The 6,569-nt window shown below is 39.0% G+C and overlaps 1 long non-coding RNA gene across 1 annotated transcript; it reads left to right on the top strand.

Moving 5' to 3' along the window:
* The first annotated feature begins 3,996 nt into the window (after nucleotides 1–3,996).
* Nucleotides 3,997–5,544, top strand: LOC146453922 (uncharacterized). The gene is made up of 3 exons (XR_014859387.1): nucleotides 3,997–4,257; nucleotides 4,963–5,048; nucleotides 5,442–5,544. It is a non-coding gene; the product is annotated as an uncharacterized LOC146453922 (long non-coding RNA).
* Nucleotides 5,545–6,569: the final 1,025 nt, after the last annotated feature.

Below are 6,569 nucleotides of genomic sequence, written 5' to 3'. Positions count from 1 at the left end.
GCTTTTAGCGGCCATTTTAGGCCACACTTTTAAGAATTTGCCTTACAAAGAAAGCGTTACAAATCCGAACAAAATCTCACTATTCGAAACAAGCAAATGTTTGTTATTGTGTTGAGAAGCTTTTTTGGGAATTTGATCGAAATCTGATTTTTTTACAAACTTTTTAATTTCTTCCCTATTGAACTACTCTTCAAGTGCCAAAAAAATGGCCAAGTTTAAAGGAAAATATCGCTAAAGATACATTAGTTGGCATCCTAAAACAGCATCCCGGTTAAAGAGCAATGTCTCGTCTGTAAGAATATGCAATAAAATTTTTGGGCAGTTAAAAAGAGAAAATTATAGAAGAAGAAGTTTTAATTGTACTTTTGTCAACAAACACCGCCTTCCTAATTAGCATAACAACATGAAAATAACGATTTACTAAGAAAATGATGATAAATTTCATTTACCTCGTGAAATATCGAGAACTAGATACTTCAAAATATATCAATTTATAGTTTCACTTGGATACAGCCGCATTTTCGATGATTTGTTGTGCGAAATCACTGTAATACACCGCAGCCGTTAAACTGAGTTGAATTCTTCAAAGTCCGTCAGGACAACCATCGGCCGAAAAAATTGCCATCCACCCCATAAGCTGCCGTGTGCAAGGTGTCAAATACTTCTTTGTTATCCTTAATGACCAAAACTTCTTTCAGCAACCATTTAAATCCTGCTTTGAACTGGAGATTCTCGTCAAGAAATCGTTTATGTTCCGTTGACCTTCCGCCGTGATTAAACAATGAGATTGCGTTACAGAAACGCGCGCACATCCAGACGGGTTGGGGTGGGGGTGGGGAGGAAACAAAAATGGAAATGCTCCCAAATTAAAAAAACAGGGCCATTCAAGATTACTGTCAAAACTATTTTATTCATTTCGGGTACTAAATAGGAAACTGGAAACTGTTGTCCCAGAATAATGTGGAATATAATAAGCCCTTGTGCTCTATTTCTTTGGTTGGGGCGTGGGAGGGGGGGGGGGGGTTGGCAAGTAAAACACTACTAATTTACAGCATCAGTTGATTGTTGCTCTTCTGTCTAGGGTTCATACATGTTCACAACTGTCCCAAGCTATTAGGTAACAGTGAAAAAGTTATAATCACCGGCACGTAAAATTAATATGAGGATTTGCATGGGAATACATGCAAATTAACAGCTTACATAGAATTCCAATAAAAAGCGACTTAGTAACTTACTTTTTTTTTTCTTCTTTTTTTGTGTGTGTGTGTATTACACTTGCCTGTTTGTGTTTTGGAACGTTGTCATAGCGTTTACCATTACGAGGACTTGGAGCCAGAAAAACTACTAAATCTGAACATTGTTGGAAATGCTATCAAATGTTACGAAGGGCAACCGACTGATAAATAGGGCACAACAGCTAATAGTAAGTGGCATTTAGTTGAGAGTGGCAAAGGGTTTTTTTTGCGACGTGTGATGGCCCATAAAAAAAAGTCTGAAATGTCAGCCGTCTCAGGGTTAGGGGGAGGAGACGGCTGACATTTCAGACTAGTGATGGAATCCGTGAGTGAATACGTTAGTACAAATTTTTTGTATACACTGTATGGGCGCCAATGAAATTCGCACTTTCCCACGGTCTCCTAGCACGTGATTAATATATGCCTCAGACCAAATTTGATAAGGAAGAAAATTTGATAAGGAAGAATTTATGAGATTCAAATACGTGTTTTTCAAAAGCATTAGTTTAGAGGGTACGATCTAATGGGACAGTTTGCTTCTTACCAAGTTACACGCTCTTCACTCCCCAAATGCTTCCATTTTTAGAGTCTTCGTGTGAAAAGGTGTAATGAAGTGTAATTGCAGGTGATAACTTGTGATTCGAAATGGCATGGAAACCAGGTTGTGAATTTCGTGGGGGAGTTCAAAATAAATGTATTCGTTTCAAGGAATGAATACTTATGATTTGTACTTTGGTGTTTCTAAGAGAAAACTGCTAAAATAAAATTATATCAAAATACTCATACTATACCTGCCCAAACGTGCAGTGCTTTTAAATGGACTCGGCAGTCACTCAGTAGGACACACTGTACATTTTTATCGTTTTGGGTACTGGATCCGCAGGTACCTCCAACATACGACGAGTACCAGGTGGCCATGACCAGGAATTTTCCATGGACCAATTAAAAGTGCGGCTACTAAGCCATTCGCTTTACGCGTGTCACGAAAAGAATATATTTATTAAAACTGGAAACAATACGTTTTGATTGCCACATTTTATTTCTATGGTTCTCTTTTGCGACCCGAACAACTTAGAATATTAAATAACGCAGACGTCCTTAGGGGCTCGTCACGCGTTTCCTCCCCCACGAAATAAAATGAAAAGTAGCCACACCTATGAAATTTAATTTGATGTAGTCATTATATAAATCTACTTAACGATCGGCTTCGCGTTTCCGCAGGGCAATTTGATCACAGTGAGAGAGGGTAAGAAAACATGAAACGAATTGTCGACTAAAGTTCCAGAAGTCCATTTTTGCCTCTAGATCAACCACAAAATATTTGAACTCGCTGGATAAGGTGCCCATCTAAATAAGAGACCGTGACTTTACAGAGGGTACTTCCTACTACGACAGAAACCAGAAAAAAATTACAACACAAATTTCTCAACGTTCCCCAAAGTCACTAGTCATGTTCCATTATTCCAAGATAGGTGTTTAATTTATAGCCCCGAATAGGCAAAGAATGGCTAACACTTTCGCAGCGTCTTACAAGCTAAAGTCCGTGACATTTTTATTTCCTCCCCACCTCCACCCCACCCGGATGTGCGCGCGTTTCTTTAACGTAATCTCATTGTTTAATCATGGCGAAAGGCCAACAGAACATAAAAAAATTCTTGACGAGAATCATTGACCAACATCATGTATGAAACCTAAACAGAAGAGCAACGATCAACTGATGGTGTAAATTAGTGTTTTACTTGCCACCCCCCCCCCCCCCGCCCCTCCTCCCACGCCCCAACCTAAAAAATACAGCACAAGGGCTTATCATATTCCACATTATTCTGGGACAGCAGTTTCCTATTTAGTACCCGAAATGCATAAAATAGCTTTGACAGTAATCTTGAATGGCCTTTTTTTTTTTAATTTGGGAGCATTTCCATTTTTGTTTCCTCCCCACCCCCACCCCAATCCGTCTGGATGTGCGCGCGTTTCTGTAACGCAATCTCATTGTTTAATCACGGCGGAAGGTCAACGGAACATAAACGATTTCTTGACGAGAATCTCCAGTTCAAAGCAGGATTTAAATGGTTGCTGAAAGAAGTTTTGGTCATTAAGGATAACAAAGAAGTATTTGACACCTTGCACACGGCAGCTTATGGGGTGGATGGCAATTTTTTCGGCCGATGGTTGTCCTGACGGACTTTGAAGAATTCAACTCAGTTTAACGGCTGCGGTGTATTACAGTGATTTCGCACAACAAATCATCGAAAATGCGGCTGTATCCAAGTGAAACTATAAATTGATATATTTTGAAATATCCAGTTCTCGATATCTCACGAGGTAAGTGGAATTTATCATTATTTTCTTAGTAAATCGTTATTTTCATGTTGTTATGCTAATTAGGAAGGCGGTGTTTGTTGACAAAAGTACAGTTAAAACTTCTTCTTCTATAATTTTCTCTTTTAAACTGCCCAAAAATTTTATTGCATATTCTTACAGACGAGACATTGCTCTTTAACCGGGATGCTGTTTTAGGATGCCAACTAATGTATCTTTAGCGATATTTTCCTTTAAACTTGGCCATTTTTTTGGCACTTGAAGAGTAGTTCAATAGGGAAGAAATTAAAAATTTTGTAAAAAAAATCAGATTTCTATCAAATTCCCCAAAAAGCTTCTCAATACAACCACAAACATTTGCTTGTTTCGAATAATGAGATTTTGTTCGGATTTGTAACGCTTTCTTTGTAAGGCAAATTCCTAAAAGTGTGGCCTAAAACAGTCCGGCACAGTTATCAAATTTGATAACCGCGTGACGTCACAACATGGCGCCAGCTCAGAGCTCGGTGAGTTTTCGGAGAGCGTTCAATAGTTTCGGTAATTTTTCGGTTGTGCTCGCGTTCCATACCCAGAATTCCAGGCCTGAACGTCGATAGAACAATAAACTTCAAGGCCCTGCAAAAATGGAGACCATCGGGAAAGAATTATGCGAGATCTTCCCTTGCGATTTGAAGAGGTGGTACGAAATGACAGTCCCTTTCAGGTATATTTATTGTCTTTGCCATCAATTTTAAGGTAGTTGTAAATTTTTGTGGTACACGAAGAAAAAATGTCGTGATCTTCATTAATATATCTTTCGATTCAACACTTATTTGTCGGAGGGCATGAAGAATTGTAAGAGGGCACTATGATATTTTGATCTGCGGTCTGATTCCACCACTGACCGCCATTGTTAATTACTTGTGCTTCTAGGATGACTAGAAATGAAGGCAGCATTATGGATTTCCACCGAGAAGAAAATAGCTACTTAACCTTTGGAAACAGGGATTCGTTTTAAGTTGCTCTCGGTGGAATAAATACCGCAGGAATCTTGATGTCCAAGAGCGCCAAGAAACTGAAAGCGTGTACGTTGAGAGATGTTGCTGGCAAGCAAATAGGCAGAGTACCATACTCTCTCAATAAAGAGAAAAAGGAGCTCATGGACTGCGGGAAAGTCTAGTGATGAAGGGTAGGATTTCAAAATTAAGACGATTATCCAGGAACGATTTTGATAAACAACTCAGTCGAAAATTATCGAACGCTTTGTTCCGGAAATGCCTCTTTGGCAATTACATGCCCAAGTTGTCTTGTTCAGTATCGTTACTAATATGACTGGATACGAACGGAAATAATTCGTATTTTTCTAGGTGGTACATTTAAGCTTACATTTACATGACTGTAATATTTTTATTTCTGTTCTTGTCGTTAGATTAATAACCAGCCAGCCGACAGTAACCACAGCGAGTGATTTCAGAGCTCGGTGATGAACATGAAGGTGACATGCCGGATGTTGAGGTATGCCTTCACAGTACGATTTTACGAATTTCCCAAAATGTAATTATCCTTTACAAATTTATGCTTGGTGTTTTAAGCCCGTGTAATGCCAGACTCACAACAGTTCGAGCTTTGAGCCACAGCAAACAACCTCAATACGCCCTTTCAAGAACAATTTAAACGGGACTTGGCCGTTGCACTTCTATTTTATTTTTTTATTTTACTTCTATTGCAGTACGTCGCTTCAATTATCTAGGACAGATCGAAGCGACTCAACACACGTCGTTACTCAATCGAATCATAGCCTCCTGCACTTTCGAAATCCCTGGTACAAGAAAGAAACAAAATTTATTTGAAGTCCCATTTGAAAAGTTAGTTATAACGCAAAATTTCTTCATTTCTTCATTCATACAGATTGACGAAGGACAAGAAGGAGAGGAGCAAGGCAACAAGAAGTTCAAATCATGTTAATATTTCTGCAATAAACAAGCATCTTTGATGGAAGTTATTTTCTTGGGATTAGTGTTTCTTTTTGATCGGCTATCGCTTAGGAATTCTGTTCTTTAGCCAAAGCCGCTCGAGGTTTCCTCCGTCCACCACGACGCTATGAGGCTTTCGATAGATATCAAAATGAGCTTTGTCAGTTAATTATGGACAAAGATTGTTTCGTATTTTCCTGATGTCAGGCCAAAATTCCTATTCTAAACCTTTCCTTGCGTACAATTCACTGTGCGACCGAAATCGAATGTTGAATTAGAGCCCCAGGGCCCATTAAAGACATTAAAATGTTTTCATATTGAAATGGCCAGCATATTGAAAGAAGATGGTTACTACGATAACATGTCACGTGAACTGTAACTTGAGGTTTGATTGGCTAATAGTTTGTTTTGGTCCCGGTTATCAAATTTGATAACTGTGCCGAACTGTAAAATGGCCGCTAAAAGCCCTCTCAGAGCGGTAAAACCAAGATAGTCGCAGTACAGCTAAAATACGAATCGAAGTGAGCTGAAAGTTATATTTATGTGAATCACTTATATAGACCATTCTTCTGAGAAAGTTTGAGGGATTTCATTTTTTCTCGTCCAAACGACGATAGTCGATATTTACAGAGGACGGCTCTTAAAAGCCTGAAAAAGCCACCACTGGACACCCCACTGATAAATTCCGAGCAGGAAACAGGCTTCATGACGTCAGGTGGTAATGCATTCCATACCCGGGAGTGTACTCCCTTGTATGGGCTATATAGGTATGTGCAGCCCCAAAGGGTATGGTTTTTCAGCCGTTTTGGTCATAAATAGGGTATCGATTTTAGTCATTTTGCCGCTATTCTGGTAATAAATAAGGTATCGATTTTTGCACTCTAGTCTTGAATTAGTTTTTTTTTTTTTATTTTCATTATTATTATTATTTTTTTGTTTTGTTTTGTTTTTTGGAAGAAGCTACTTCTTCATCATGATGATTACGGCAACTGTGTACGTGCCGCAACGGCTTGTCACGAGCTCCAGTCACGAGCTGGGCTCCAGGGGTTTTTGAACTGAAGTT

This window comes from Pavona decussata, unplaced genomic scaffold (genome assembly GCF_977016875.1).
Source record: "Pavona decussata unplaced genomic scaffold, jaPavDecu1.1 SCAFFOLD_321, whole genome shotgun sequence".
Classification (NCBI taxonomy): Eukaryota; Metazoa; Cnidaria; class Anthozoa; order Scleractinia; family Agariciidae; genus Pavona; species Pavona decussata.
The sequence above is the reverse complement of the archived record's forward strand: the minus strand, read 5'-3'. Positions and strand labels throughout refer to the sequence as shown.